The sequence below is a fragment of the Emys orbicularis genome, chromosome 6 (assembly GCF_028017835.1).
Source record: "Emys orbicularis isolate rEmyOrb1 chromosome 6, rEmyOrb1.hap1, whole genome shotgun sequence".
Classification (NCBI taxonomy): domain Eukaryota; kingdom Metazoa; phylum Chordata; order Testudines; family Emydidae; genus Emys; species Emys orbicularis.
In genome coordinates this window covers 6,175,514-6,191,881 of record NC_088688.1, presented here as the reverse complement: position 1 = coordinate 6,191,881, position 16,368 = coordinate 6,175,514, and positions in this window count along the sequence as shown.

Here is a 16,368-nt window from a genome sequence, read left to right as displayed (position 1 = left end):
GTAAGCCAAATCTCTGGATCCAAACCCACATCTCCCAAACCCTCTGCCCCAACCACCCTTTTGCACTTGAGTCATACTGGTTTCTAAGGAGGGGAATCCCAGTTGCCAACTTTCACATGGTAAATAAGCACCTCGACTTTCACAATAAGCCAAAAATCAAACTAATCCCATTTCAAAACAAGGCTAAAACAAGCCAATCCCTAAGAACCCCAACGCTCTATGTGACTAGATCCCCCCAGCGTGCAGTCTGGGACTGGGGTGGGCCCGCTGTGCACCCCTGACTCTCTCCCACCCTTGCCCCTGCTTGCCAGGAGCTGATAAAAAAAAAAAAAGCAACAAGCTACAACAAGCAACAAGCAACTCACAAGCCAATTAAGCCAAAAACAAGCCCAATTTTGGCTTTTTTTCCAAAGGTTTGGCATGTCTGAGGGGGATGGAATTTTCCCAGCACAGAGCTATGGGATGTACTCTAAATCAGGAAAGATCTATTCAATATCAGTCTTTTAGAAATGTTCTTCCAGTTCTCCCAGCCTCTGGGAGGTCAAGGTGGGTTTGGATTCCTGAAGTGGGTTATTTCTTTTTTTGAGAGAGAGAGAGTCTGAGAGAAGCAGACACAGACTCAGGACTGTCTCTCTTTCTTCTTTTGTATAATAAGCTTAGGGTCCTACTCATACTTTGAAGGAAGATGCACAAAACCACAAAGGCATCAGCCATCAGCTGGAGACAGAGTTCTCTCAATGCTGGTGCCAGACGGTGGAACAATCCCCCAGCCCATCTCAAGAACTAAGCACCATCACAAATATTCCCAAACTTCCACTCCAAGTTCAGACCCACTTTTTTCAACCTGCCTCCTCTAACAGAAGTACATAGGAGTGTTCCCACATTACAAAAAATAGCACCAAAACATTTCACTGCACACAAAATTTCCACCGGGGAAGGGGATGAGAGAAGGTATGAACCACGTATGTCAGAAGTTAGCCACGTCACTTAATGCACTAGTGGATGTCCCTCAGATACAATGTTTATGAGGACAAAATAGGAACCTATATAGAATAGACTGGGCCGTGTTTCACACAGACGTAACACCAACCTCCACATCTAATATCTCCTTCTACCAAGAGATTTCCAGTTTGCCTATCACCAATAGCTTAGTCACTAACTAAAGCAAAGCAGCTGTGTATTCTAAGTTCTCCGGACAGACTCTTTCTCTCAAGGAAACAGTCCCAAGACACTGATGTCTCTTCCTCCTCTTCAATTAAAATAAGTTCCCACCCCCACTCCAACCCAGAGAGGGATAGCTCAGTGGTTTGAGCATTGGCCTGCTAAACCCAGGGTTGTGAGTTCAATCCTTCAGAGGGCCACTTAGGGATCTGGGGCAAAATCAGTATTTGGTCCTGCTAGTGAAGGCAGGGGGCTGGACTCAATGACCTTTCAGGGTCCCTTCCAGTTCTAGGAGATAGGTATATCTCCATATATTATTAAATGCACTGTTTTGGCATCAGGATCTGTATCAATGGCATAAGGTAACCACTTTTCAACCTATTGCATTCAAACAGAGCTTCTGAGACAATAGCTGAGCCAATGAATTAGTTATTGGCTAACTTCATTCCAACCTGCTAGGACACTAGGGTCTCTTGCATTGGTCCTTGTGTTTAACCTCTCTGCAGGAAGACTTATCTCCAGTATTTGTTCTCTTAAGGTTTTCACATCCTCACCACTTCTGCTGCACCTCAGAGCTAAGCAACATCCACTACAGGGAGAGGAAACCCCAAATGTAAACCAGGCTCACCACAAGTCTTTTGATGAGCCAATGAACCCAAGCCACAATCTGATGGCTTGTTTTCTGCTCCTTGTATCAGTCAACAGCAAACGTAACAGATGGGTGGTGACTGAAACTCCTGAAGCACCTGCAAAGGTCCAGAGAAGCCTCCATATATCTATGCTTTTGGGGGAGCACCCCCAACTACCCTATTGGTACAATGATGGGTTATTACATTCATATGGACCACGTGGCAGAATTGTATCTCTATTCAGTGCATGCTGGGAAAATCCAGGCAACTGTTCGATGGCAGGGAAGGAAAGGCCAGACAGGGCAGTACATAGGGTTATGCACACTTGGACAGCCGATCAGACACCAGACTTCATCCATAGAATCATAGACTTTAAGGTCAGAAGGGACCATTATGATCGTCTAGTCTGACCTCCTGGACAACGCAGGCCACAGAATCTCACCCACCTACTCCTGTAACAAACCCCTGACCTATGTCTGAGCTATTGAAGTCCTCAAATCATGGTTTAAAGACTTCAAAGTGCAGAGAATCCTCCAGCAAGTGACCCGTGCCCCACACTGCAGAGCAAGGCGAAAAAACCCCAGGGCCTCTGCCAATCTGCCCTGGGGGAAAATTCCTTCCCGACTCCAAATATGGCGATCAGCTAAACCCTGAGCATAAACCCCCTCCCTTCTCAGAGAATAGGTCACTTTTTAACTGTTTATAGCCCTTTGTTCCATTAGTTCCCAACAGAGACAGAACAAATGTGTAACCTCCGTGTGGAGTTTGGAAGTAGGCCACCGACCTGTAATTGCCCTCAAGTGTTTGTTGAGAGGTTATCTATAGCTATTGTACTGCTTCCCTGCTCATTTTTCCAATAGCTTCCTATTAAGCCAGATCGCTACATTCATTCAGGAAAGGCTAAGAACCCAATGTACAGTAACTTTGCTTTCCTGACCAGTCACATACAGTATTCATAACGTTATCCCATAGCACTAGTCCTAGAATATTACAGCCCTGTGTCCACCACACTGGGGAAGTGAAGAAGGCAGCCAATCGGAGGGCTGTCCCGAGAGCGCTTTGCCGCATCAGGAGAGCAGCTGCTGCAGAGGCCAAAGTCGATTGGCGACTGCATCCCAATGGCCTGCCTCGCAAAAGAGCCTTCTGGCCCTCGACTGAGGACAGACTCCGCGCTCACCCAGCTAACCTGCACACTAGTGGTACCAGCAAGAGGTATCAGTACCTTTAGCTGCAAAACACAAGGCCCTGGCATTGAGCTGCCTTTAGGAGCTAAACCTTGCTGGCCTAAACTCTACACAGGGAGACGTGGCGACCCACGTGTGAACATGTCTGACACTCCAGCCAGCAGAGGGCAGCCACGTGTCAACTCACACAGGACCTGATCCAAAGCCCATAGAAGTCAATGGACTTTAGATCTGTCCCATAGGGCCCTATTCCACAGCACTCCTTATTCAGGTAAAATCTATTGGTTCCTGTGGGAGTTTTGCTTGAGGAACGAATGCTGCTGAGTAAGACTCACGATCGGTGGGTTTCAGAGCCCTGTAACGCCTCAGTGGAACTACTTGTGTGAGTAAGAGTTGCAGATCGTCTGTCTAGGAAAACAGTCACTCTGGGGCTTTGAAAAATACAAACCCGCCCTGCCTTTTATGCACCCTAAATTAACACAGTGCCAAAGAAGCTCTTCCTTGATGTATAAATTCCTCGAGTCTTAGAAGGGAAAAGACACTTGTGGGGTTTTTCTTTTTTCCCCTAAAAAAAAAAGCTTTGAGCTCCTCTTCAAAGGCTGCCTGATTTGCTTTGAATAATATAAAACTGCAAAGGGGAAAAAAGAGAATATTAAACTCAGGGTTGTAAATGATCTGAACCCAGCCTGAGCTGGTGCAACAAACCCACTTGCATTTTTCATAAAATAACCACAATGATCCTGTTTTCCCCCCCTCTGAACATGGGCAAAAAGGAGGCTGTGCGTAGTGCTGGGAAAATGCACACACAGCCAACATTAACTGAAAGACTCAGGATGTTTTGCACTGAGGCTATATCCCTGTCTTTATGTCCAGTTTTCCTTTGACTCCTGGACTGTCACCTGTTCCTACTTGGTCTGTGGATTCCCCTTTGCCCCTCCCAGACAACATATAATGTCACCAGGTAAAGATTTCATAGGCTCCCACCCTGAACAAACCAAGGGGAAAAGACAAGGAACCCAAAGCAGAGAATTGCAGAAACCAACAGATGGAAAGAAAAGAAGAAAAAAGTATTTTCTTCTGGGTTCCCTGGAGAAAATTAGTGTGAAGCGGGAAGAAGCTGATTGCTGTCAAAGCCTGCCAGAGCTGAGATAGCCAGCTGCAATCCCCAGGCACAAAATGTGATAATAGCCAACAAGCTAAAATCATTAACAGTAATGATTGCTCCTGTAAGGGCCTCGATGCCGAGGAGGAAAAACCAACCACAGAAAAGGAACAATTGCCATTTGCAGTTAGTTTTTCCACACCTGTTTTCCATAACCCTCTGATCCTAATAAACACTCTCTTTCTCAGCAACCGTCCCTCACTTCTCAGAGCTGTTGCGTCTGTGATGGTTTGTTGTTCCTTTTTGGGGTGGAAAATTAGCGATAGCGCTTGTGAAATGATGACAATGGATTGGCCCTGACTTGAGCCAGGGAGAGACGACACCGGTTTCTAATTATCTCTGTGGGGGTTGCTATCCTCAGCCCATCACCTTAGTATCAGAGCACAGGGTTCCTAGCCCTCCACCCACCCACACACACACACTTTTTGGCAGTGGAGACGAGACAGGACTTGGTAAGAATGACTATAAATGGGAATTCTTTGCAGATGCTGCTGGATATAGACCAGTCTAAAGATTTCCACAGCCTGTGATGTCTAGTCACGGGGTGCTGACTACACTACACCATGGGCCCTCAACCTGGGGACCATGACCATCCTGCCTTCCCTGTATTGCTAAATGGAAAAGGGTCCTGGCTAGATCTCGGCTAAGTGGGAGCAATGTGGAAAAGGGAGAGAATCACTACCCTGCACACATCCCTCTCTTCCACGGTCTTTGAGCAATCCCCCAGTGCTCTTCCTAGTCACATGCTAGGCTCTGCCAATAATTGTGGTGTCAGAATGGAGCCCCGGGAAACTCCACTTCTCTTAACACCCAGGGTGAGCAACATTTTTTATGTCGGAGTTAAATTTTCCATTCTCATTGCCGAGATGGTAAAGGGGACGGGGAGTGGATTTTGTGCCCATGCTGGTAACTCCGCATGGCAGTTTTGCAAGACACAGAACTGAGGGTCATAGGCTCTGTGCTGAATGGGGATTGTCCTTCAACTAAAGTGGCAGGAGTTTTTATTTGGGGAACAGGAGGGCTGGAGTTCTGTCTCCTCCGCCATGAAGTTCCAACTTGCCATGCATTTGTTACAACATTCTACATTTAACTAACATATCACCTCCCAAATGACATATAGACAAAGCACTTCCCCCCAGCACCGGAATGCAACCATTTCTGGGGTTGAGCATTCAGTGCCTAGCAATACTGCACAACAGGTTAGGGGAGGAAATGAAGGATCCTGCTGAAACGGCAGGGGATATTTAGCGACACAGAAAGCAATCCCTGGAGCCGAAACCTGTCCAGGACACTGAACTCGCACTCCTGTGCTCACAAAAAGCGCCGTGGGATCTTTAAGGATTGCAAGCACAACATCTCAAGCAATAGACAGCAGCAGCTCCAGCAATACAGCTCCCTGGTGGGGCACTGGTTTAGTAGTGAACCAGAGGGAAGAGTCATGGACCATCTACTCGTAACCCTTCCGCCAGGGGTTGTCAGCAGCAAAAAGGGGCGGGTTCTGAAAACTTAAACACCGACTCCAAAAACCTCCATTCTGAAACCTGAGAAACTGCATATACCACCCTGGGCTCAGCACAGAGTCCAGAGTTTAACCCAAAGAGAACTTTATATGGGGGACAAAAGGGGGACACAGAATAAACTTGGGAAAGGCAACAATTAATACATTAACAGTAGCTAGTAGGCAAGACTCCAACTGCCCAGGGCGTCTATCACCCCCACCTCAGTCCTCTGAGAGCTGTGAGTGTCTAATGCATTCTAGCCACTTCTTCTCCCCAGCTCTCCAACTGACAGTTTGTTGTCCAGGGCTGGAGAAGTCCAAGAATTCAGGCAGGTCCATCTGCAGCCCTTAAGGGAAGTGCTATCTGGGCTACTTAGCTCTGTCAGCCACTTCAAAACTGCCTACTCTCCTGAAGCTGCCTCTGTGCTGAGAGGAATCAGTGGCATATGGGACCCTTAACACCAGAGAAACATTCCAAGCACAAGGCAGGAGCTCTGTTCTCTCGCTCTTCTCTGGGCCCGACTGAGGTCTTAGTCAGGGTGACAACTCACCTCAGGAACATTTGATGCAGTTCCCTTCTCCTTTAATTTCCCAGTGGGAATAGCAGCACTTTGTTGCCCCCCAAATTCAAAACTTTACTGTATTTTAACCAGTATGCCCCAAACTGTCACATACCTGAAATGCAAATGTGGCCTTACTCATTCAGATGGTGGCTGAGAGCTCCCTCTTCTATGAAGCGTCTGCCCATGTGGAGTTCCCCAGCAAGCAAAGGGGTGACTTGATCACAGTCTATAAGTACCTACATGGGGAACAAATATTTAATAATGGGCAGAGAAAGGTATAATGCGATCCAATGGCTGGAAGTTGAAGCTGGACAAATTCAGACTGGAAACTGATCCCTGTTGGAGGGATTGGGTCAAGGCTGTTTCTGGCTCTCAGGGCAGATCCTTTGGCTGCGACGGATGATGCGGCTCTACACTAGAGATTGTCGGTCTCTCACCCACTTCTCAGCAAAGGTTTAATGGCAGGTGCTGGAGTGGGGCCTCATGTTGCTAAGCGGTTCTTTATTTTTACAAGATATGTAGCATAATTACAACCTAATGTACAACTGAGAAATCCTCAGCAAAAGGCGTCTGGGGATGGTACCAGACTCACCATCCCAGAGCATCCCCTCAGGGCACAACCCAGCCGTGCAGCACTTCTGCCTCAGTTTCCCCACAATGATCTTTGGCCTTCTCCCACTGTAAAGGTGACTGGGCTCTCCAGCCAAGCCAATGTAAAATGTCCAACCCGTTCCTGGGTAATAGGCGCTCTTAGTTCACCAAGTCTGCAAACAACAGAGCCTTCAGCCCTCTTCTTACAGGCAGGTTCCCAGCAGCAGCAGCCTGTCTCTCAGTGTAGCCCCTTGCACCTGGGCTCCAATCGACCCTAACATTTGGGTCAGGCCTGCCCTCCTACCAGGCCTGCCCTCAGTTAGTTCCTAGCCCAAACTTGGCATCTGGTTCCACATTGGCGCAGCCTGTCTGCTCTCCTCCCCAGCAGCCCCCAGCTGCTTGGCTTCTCTTCCTCAAACGTCCCACACCCTGCAAAGGTGTAGCAGGCAGGGCTGACTGGCTCCCTGGAACATGCTTCCCTCCATGGAAACTCAGCCGGCCCCCGGGCGAGGCCTATAATCTGACAAAGGCCTCTCCTGTACTCTTCGGACCCTGTGTCTCATTTATGTCATTAAGATCCAGGGGTGCCAGGGTCGCACCCCGACGACAAGGGACACTGATGTCACACGTTAATTTCTTAAGCCTGCCAATGCACAGAGCTTCTGCCCTGCAGTGCGTAGGCACAACAGGCTGCCAGAGGAGGGTGGGGGAACACAAAGAAGACATTACTAGGAAAAGTTCGGCCCGCTCGCCGGACCTACCTATTCAGGCCATTGCTCGCTACTTTTCCTTACATCTCAAAAACCTGCCCGCATAGGCGGAACTCCCACCCAAGCCCTCAGCACTTCTGCAATCTCCCATCTTCTGTCTTTGCCGGCTGCCGCTTGCTCCCCTCGAGCCTAGGCAGACGGTTGCAGCTAAAAACACCTTCTTGGCTCACCGTTCTGAGCACATCAGCCCCCTCTTTGAGTTTCTCCGCCGGCTTCCCCTTCACGGCACACACAAGCTTCAGCTCTTTACCTTTGAGGCTCTTTATCATAGAATCATCACAGAATATCAGGGTTGGAAGGGACCTCAGGAGATCATCTAGTCCCACCCCCTGCTCAAAGCAGGACCAATCCCCAGCTAAATCATCCCAGTCAGGGCTTTGTCAAGCCTGACCTTAAAAACCTCTAAGGAAGGAGATTCCACCACCTCCCTAGGTAACCCATTCCAGTGCTTCACCACCCTCCTAGTGAAAAAGTTTTTCCTAATATCCAACCTAAACCTCCCCCACTGCAACTTGAGACCATTACTCCTTGTTCTGTCATCTGCCACCACTGAGAACAGTCTAGATCCGTCCTCTTTGGAACCCCCCTTCAGGTAGTTGAAAGCAGCTATCAAATCCCCCCTCATTCTTCTCTTCTTCAGACTAAATAATCCCAGTTCCCTCAGCCTCTCCTCATAAGTCATGTGCTCCAGCCCCCTAATAATTTTTCTTGCCCTCTGCTGGACTCTTTCCAATTTTTCCACATCCTTCTTCTAGTGTGGGGCCCAAAACTGGACACAGTACTCCAGATGAGGCCTCACCAATGCCGAATAGAGGGGAATGATCACGTCCCTCGATCTGCTGGCAATGCCCCTACTCATACAGCCCAAAATGCCGTTAGCCTTCTTGGCAACAAGGGCACACTGTTGACTCATATCCAGCTTCTCGCCCACTGTAACCCCTAGGTCCTTTTCTGCAGATCACTTAGCCCCACCCTTCCCAGCTGACCTACTGAGATGTCGACCCTGCTGGCACTCCCACTAGCATTCCCACCAATCAGCTTCTCCCAGGGAAACCTGTCCCCCGTTCTTCTGACACCAGCAATGCACCTCGGCTGAGCAGTAGCTAACGTCTGGGGCCTTGGTCTCAATGGAGGAGAAATCAGTGATGTGGGGTTTGGGTATATTCTAAGTGCAACTGTTCTATGTGCACTCACACGCCAGTCCAGGAACAGAGGTGGTCGGCCGGCATCCAGGGCAATCCTCTCTTCCAGCAATCTCAGCTCAACAGCAAAATTCAGTTCCCAAGGAGCAGCTCAGCCTCCAGAATTGACTCTAAGCAAAGCCCAAAGCAAAGAACAAACTCTCCTGCTGCTTGCATCGCTCCCTCTCTCCAGAGCCTTGTAAAACCAGAACCTAACAGCAGTGCGCAGTCCCAAGACCAGACACTTGCTCGCACACTGAGGCCTGGTCTGCACTTGGGGGGGGTGGATCGATCTAAGTTACGCAACTTCAGTTATGTGACTAACGTAGCTGAAGTCAACGTACTTAGATCGACTTACCGTGGTGTCTTCACCGTGGTGAGTCGACTGCTGCCGCTCCCTCGTCGACTCCGCCTGCGCCTCTCGCGGCGCTGGAGTACAGGAGTTGACAGGAGAGCGCTCGGGGGTTGATTTATCGCGTCTAGACAGACGCGATAAATCGACCTCCGCTGGATCGATCGCTGCCCGCCGATCTGGCCGGCAGTGAAGACATACTTGCCACACTATGTTTAACAGTGCCACCTGATGATGCCTGCAATAACACAGCTCTGTCCTTTTTCTCACGCTGCCCCTTATGCATGGGAAAACTCCCCGATAAAATCCAAATAGCCTCCTTCGAAGCTTTCCTTTAGATTCACCTCTGTCATGATGCCACCAGTACTCAGCCTACTGATAACGGATAGGCAGGTGAAAAGCTCTTCTCTACCGCCAATAAAAAAAAAAGCCCACATTCCTACAATTCCATTCAGTGGCTTGTCTGTTGAAACCCCTTCCACTTCGTCTGCTTTTGTCTTTTCAGGGAAGCGATTGTCTCTTTGTACAGCACCCAGCCCAATGGAGCTCTGATCCTGACTGGGGCTTTCGTGTGCTACCAGGTTATAAATATGCAGTGATAACAAACAGAAGCTGCCTCACCCACTGCCGTGCTGAGCCAATGCGGCAGCATGCGCTGCGGAGCTGAAGTTGATACGGGAGTGATGATCCGAGACAGGGCAGCTCGTGGATGGAGATAGTAGCTGTTCGGCCGGCTCTGGATAAGGCTGCGAGTTGTTGCTGCCTGGGACGCTCTCCAACTCCATTTCTGTCTGCATGAATGGGTGAAATCAGCTTGTCCCTGATGCCCTGGACTGGGGCCCGAAGATACTGGGAGATCGGAGGCTTTCTGGATGCTGCACACCAGCAACCAGAGTTGCCACCAGGGAGCGGCACCAGGGATGAATGTGTCCCTGTGAATGCACTAGCGATACTACAGTAATGAAAGTCATCGCCTTTCCCATCATCACTGGAGGACCCCACAGGGCGTAACAAAGGAGGGGAAATGTTGTTATTGCCATTTTAGGGCTGGGGAAACTGAGGCATTGAGTGGTGAAGTGACTTGACCAAGGCCACATAATGATTCAATAACATACCCCAGTTACCTCATTCCCAGTCCAGCCTCCTGCTTCCAATTCTAGCATCAGGCATCCCTCTTCTCCCACTATAGAGTCACCATTTTCCCCCCCAAAAGTTGCATTTCTGTCGGGATTCCTGCTTAGAAAACATCTGGCACGGGGCAAGGGAAGCATTGCCCTGGTAGTGCAATTAACACAAACATCCTTCCCACTCGGCTTCGGACAAACTTACCCCCTCTCTGGGTAACTTAAACAACAAGAACAAAACATCAACCTCAGCCTCTGCTTTCTTTGTTCCTAGAGCGTCCCTGGAGAACCGACTCTATCCCAGCCCCTAGCTCCTGCTTCTGTCCTGGTTGATGCTTTCCTATGCAATGTCCTGGCCCCGTCTCGCTGTCACCCAGGGATGGGCATAGCAGACCGAGACAGAGTTGATGCAGCATGTTACAGAAGAGATCTTACACACTGCGCTTTCTCATGAAGACTTTACTTTTGTTCTTTCTTCTTTTGTTGTTTCCCTTCATGGAAAAGCATCTTAATGCTCCAGGAGAGAAGTGGCCTCTGAGACAACCAAGACTTAAGCATGCAAGAAATCAGCACCTTGAATAGCTCATGCTGGTGGCGGAGGAAGAGCTGGTTTCCTCCTTGCATCATTCTCTAGTGGGCACTCAAATTTGAACAGGGTCAAAATGCCAAATCGACAGAAACTGGAACCAAACTCAGCACGCCTCAGGGTCGCTCATTCTTCTTTTCTGAAGCCCCCGTGGTCTTGAGCTGGGGGGACAGTCAGGGCCTTCCATCCCAGCCCATCTTCCTTTCCAGTTGCTCAAAGCAACTCAGCCTGGCGTTAGCCCGGCCCCAGCTCCAGAGTGTTCAGATGAGCAACTCGAGAATTACCACAAAATAACTCGCCAGACGCCAGGGGGCATCACACTGTTTAGCGATTAAGAAAACAATAACTAACGTTAAAATAAATCGCTGCATGGGCTGGGTGCTCGATAACGAAGGAAGAGAGAGACCTGGAAAGAGGAGAGGCCGGGGAGAAGTGCACTAAAGAAAGCCACACATGGACCATGGACCCCAGGGATGGGCTATTAAAGAAGCAGCTGCACTTAGCCGGGAAATCCTGGATAACAGGTGCCACAGGACTAGGCTGCACAGTAAAACCTGCCTCTCTCATCACAGACAGCACACTATCCATAGAGCTATAGACTGGGCACAGAGACTAAGGCTGGTCTTGTGGCTAGGCCACTAGCATGGGACTTGGGAGACTTCCGCAGTCAATTCCCTGCTCTGCCAAAGACTTCCTGTGGGACCTTGGGGAAGTCACTTAGCCGCTCCAGGCCTCAGTTTCCCCCACTCATATAAAATGGCACTACCCTACCTACCAAAGGTGCAGGGAGGAGGAATCCATTGAGATTGTGATGCACTCAGACACTTTGGTAATCAAGGGCCCCATACGTACTTCAGATAGATAGAAAGGAGGCTCTCTCTGTGACAACGAGAGGGTACTGGATCTATGCCACCAACTGCGCAGTTCAGATTGTATCTAGTAGAAAGCTTCAGGCATAGATTGTTGCCACTCTGTCTAAACAGAACGTCCGCCGCACGCGTGGCACCTCTATCGACACGCACGGAGGCAGCTACAGTAATAGCTCTTTTGAACAGTTTGTCTTGCAAAAACACATTGCTGTTTAATGTCAGTTCTTGCCGCTCCGGCAGGCGCTTTGGCTGGCATTCAGAACAGAGCAGTGATGGGTAGCAGTTGGAGCTTTTTCCACCAGCAAACGTTGCCATTGCTAAGCTGATTTGTATGGAGGTACTAAAAATCACACACACACACACACACACACACTGGTGGTGTACTTGGAAAGCACGTCATTCGCCTGGGTGGCTAAGTAGTGGTGTGCTTCTGAAGGACATCAGGGCTCAGCAAAGCATGTAGTGAAGCCACCCGAACGCGTCTGAATGCAGCTGGAGGTTGTAAACGGGGAACCCCTTCTTCCGTGATTAATTTTTGGCTTTGCTGCATGATGCAATCGTTTAATTTTCCAGCTCAAGAAACTCAAATCTGTTCTTCTGGAGGATGGTTGGATTAGTCCCCAACGCTCTAGCCAAGGCTCCTGTTGAGACCTTACTCTAGCTAGTCCACAGGCTGTGACGGTGCAATTCTGAAGTTGCCATTTACACGCCGCAATGTTCTGGTCTACACGGACTTTTTGGGGTCAGTGAATGCGGGATGGAAAGGACAGTTAGACAGTGAGAGCTGGGTGAGTAGTCTGAATGCAGGATTGGAGCCAGGAGATCCTAAGTCAGAGACAGTGTGGGCTAGTGGATAGGTCCCTGGATTGGACTCAGGAAACCTGGTGCTATTCCCAGCTCTGAAACGGACCTGTTCGGTGACCTTGGTCAAGACATTTAGTCTCTCTGTGCCTCAGTTCTCCATCTGTAGGGCAGGGATGCTGAGTACTTCTGTTGTCCCACCCTCTCTCTTTCTTGTTTATTCAGATAATACACTCTTCATGGCAGGGAAAGTCTCCTACTGTGTGTATGTACAGCACCCAACCCATTGGAGCCCTGATCGAGGTTGGAATCTGTAGTCGCTCCAGTAATACAAATAATAGTAATCAACAAGCATACTTGGGATGAAGATAAAATAGCTGTCACGGCCCCCTCGTTCTGCGCATCATTAAAGTGCAACCAGGAAATGACTTACTGACCACATTTTACAACAGCTTGGATCGATTTCTCCTGCTTTCAAGTTCTTAATGCCTCTAGCAGTGATGTAGCTGGACTCTGGATCACTGTGATTAAATGCTGAGCATAGTTAAGATCAGAGATTAAAAGGATATTTTGTGGCAACTTTCAGCTTTGGAAATTGGGAATACAATGTAGACTTGCCCCGGCTCAGGGCCTATGGGAACAATTTCTGTGAGCCCCTTGCTGCTGCAGTTGTGGTATGTAACGTAATCTACCATCACTGCCGTATTTGCAAAAGGTGTCAGTGACCGTGGGAGACGGACTCAGGGAAACAGGCTGATTCTTACAGACAGAGGCCAAGATTTTCAAAGTAATGAGCAATTTTGGACGCCTCAGATTTTAGGGGCCCAACTTGAGACACCTTGAAGGGTCCTGAGTTCCAGAAAGGACTGAGCACCCAGCCTCTGACAATAAGAGCTCTGCAAAGTGTCTCAAATTAAAAAGAACAGGAGTACTTGTGGCACCTTAGAGACTAACGAATTTATTAGAGCACCATCTGCTAAAAAAAACTCCCTGACAAAGCACAGGAACAAATCTGTACAGACACATGCCTAGAACCCCGACCAGGGGTATTCTATTTGCTACCCAAGCTCCATAAACCTGGAAATCCTGGACGCCCCATCATTTCAGGCATTGGCACCCTAACATCAGACTTGTCTGGTTATGTGGACTCTCTCCTCAGGCCCTTCGCTACCAGCACTCCCAGCTATCTTCGAGACACCACTGACTTCCTGAGGAAACTACAATCCATCGGTGATCTTCCAGAAAACACCATCCTGGCCACTATGGAGGTAGAAGCCCTCTATACCAATATTCCACACAAAGATGGACTACAAGCTATCAGGAACAGTATCCCCGATAATGTCACAGCTAACCTGGTGGCTGAACTTTGTGACTTTGTCCTCACCCACAACTATTTCACATTTGGGGACAATATATACCTTCAAGTCAGCGGCACTGCTATGGGTACCCGCATGGCCCCACAGTATGCCAACATTTTTATGGCTGACTTAGAACAACGCTTCCTTAGCTCTCGTCCCCTAACGCCCCTACTCTACTTGCGCTACATTGATGACATCTTCATCATCTGGACCCATGGAAAAGAAGCCCTTGAGGAATTCCACCATGATTTCAATAATTTCCATCCCACCATCAACCTCAGCCAAGATCAATCCACACAAGCGGTCCATTTCCTGGACACTACTGTGCTAATAAGCGATGGTCACATAAATACCACCCTGTACCGGAAACCTACTGACCGCTACATTTACCTACATGCCTCCAGCTTCCATCCAGGACACACCACACGATCCATTGTCTACAGCCAAGCTCTAAGATATAACCGCATTTGCTCCAATCCCTCAGACAGAGACAAGCACCTACAAGATCTCTATCAAGCATTCTTAAAACTACAATACCCACCTGCTGAAGTGAAAAAACAGATTGACAGAGCCAGACGAGTACCCAGAAGTCACCTCCTACAAGACAAGCCAAACAAAGAAAATAACAGAACACCACTAGCTGTCACCATCAGCCCCCAACTAAAACCTCGCCAGCGCATCATCAAAGATCTACAACCTATCCTGAAAGATGATCCCTCACTCTCACAGATCTTGGGAGACAGACCTGTCCTCGCTTACAGACAACCCCCCAACCTAAAGCAAATACTCACCAGCAACCACACATCACTGAACAAAAACACTGACCCAGGAACTTATCCTTGTAACAAAGCCCGATGCCAACTCTGTCCACATATCTATTCAAGTGACATCATCATAGGACCTAATCACATCAGCCATACCATCAGGGGCTCGTTCACCTGCACATCTACCAATGTGATATATGCCATCATGTGCCAGCAATGCCCCTCTGCCATGTACATTGGCCAAACCGGACAGTCTCTACGCAAAAGAATTAATGGACACAAATCTGACATCAGGAATCATAATACTCAAAAACCAGTGGGAGAACACTTTAACCTGTCTGGCCATTCTTTGACAGACCTGCGGGTGGCTATCTTAAAACAGAAAAACTTCAAAAACAGACTCCAACGAGAGACTGCTGAGCTGGAATTGATATGCAAACTAGATACAATCAACTTAGGATTGAATAAGGACTGGGAATGGCTGAGCCATTACAAACATTGAATCTATCTCCCCTTGTAAGTATTCTCACACTTCTTATCAAACTGTCTGTACTGGGCTGTCTTGATTATCACTTCAAAAGTTTTTTTTTTTTCTCTTACTTAATTGGCCTCTCAGAGTTGGTAAGACAACTCCCACCTGTTCATGCTCTCAGTATATATATCTCCTCAATATATGTTCCATTCTATATGCATCCGAAGAAGTGGGCTGTAGCCCACGAAAGCCTATGCTCTAATAAATTTGTTAGTCTCTAAGGTGCCACAAGTACTCCTGTTCTTTTTGCGGATACAGACTAACACGGCTGCTACTCTGAAACCTGTCTCAAATTAGGCACTAAAAAGTTGAGAAAACCCGAAGCACGAGCCCCTTTCTAAAATCTTGGGCAGGATGTTCTGGAGCATCTGTTTTCACAACCAAATGACTGTGGATAGGTGAGAAGACGACTCTGTCATAGGTGTTGATAAGATACTTATTACCTTGGTACCTAATTGGCCAAACAGACCTGAACCTTCACTCAAAACTAGAATCAAACTTTTCTGGAGATTCAAAAGAAGCTTGGTTAACTCTTTTTTAAAATGCGTGATTTGGGGATATGTAACGGGGTTGCACTAACCTCTCGCGAGCACCCCCTGGCCAAGTGTATGTGCCGGCACTTTCTCTCTCTACCTGTTTGTGGTGGGCCTTCACTGACTCAGCCCTCCGGCCAAGTCATACACAGTCTGCCTGTGAGAGAAAAAAAGACAAGCAAACCCCTTTCATGGTATAAGTCCAACAGGGGCCTCTCTCAGGGCCCTCTATAACGTCTCTCTGTTTGTCCCTGCTCTGGAATAGAGCGGTGCCCCACGGCTCCTTCCCTGGAGGCAATATCTTCGCCCTCTTTGCCTTTCTGGACCCAGCTCTTCAGCTGGGCCACTAAAAGAGTTTAGTTCCCCCTTCTGGGGTGCCTCAAAGTCCAGACCACTTTCCCAGTGGCTGGTGGGGGGGACCCGGGCCCGCCCACTACTCCGGGTCCCAGCCCAGGGACCCTATAGATAGCAGCCATCCACAATATCCCTTTAAATAAACTGCGTTGCTGCTATAATTCCCCGGGCCACTTCCCCGTGGCTCCGGCACATTCTTCACCCTTACCTCAGGGCCTTGTCCTAATGGAGTCCCAGCAACCAGCTCAGGGCTCCGTCTCGCTCTCCCCAGCTTCTGGCAGCACTGCCCTGTCCGGGGTTCTGTAGCTCCATCAGCCAGCCACACACCAGCCACACTCCTCCAGCTCTAGCAAGGA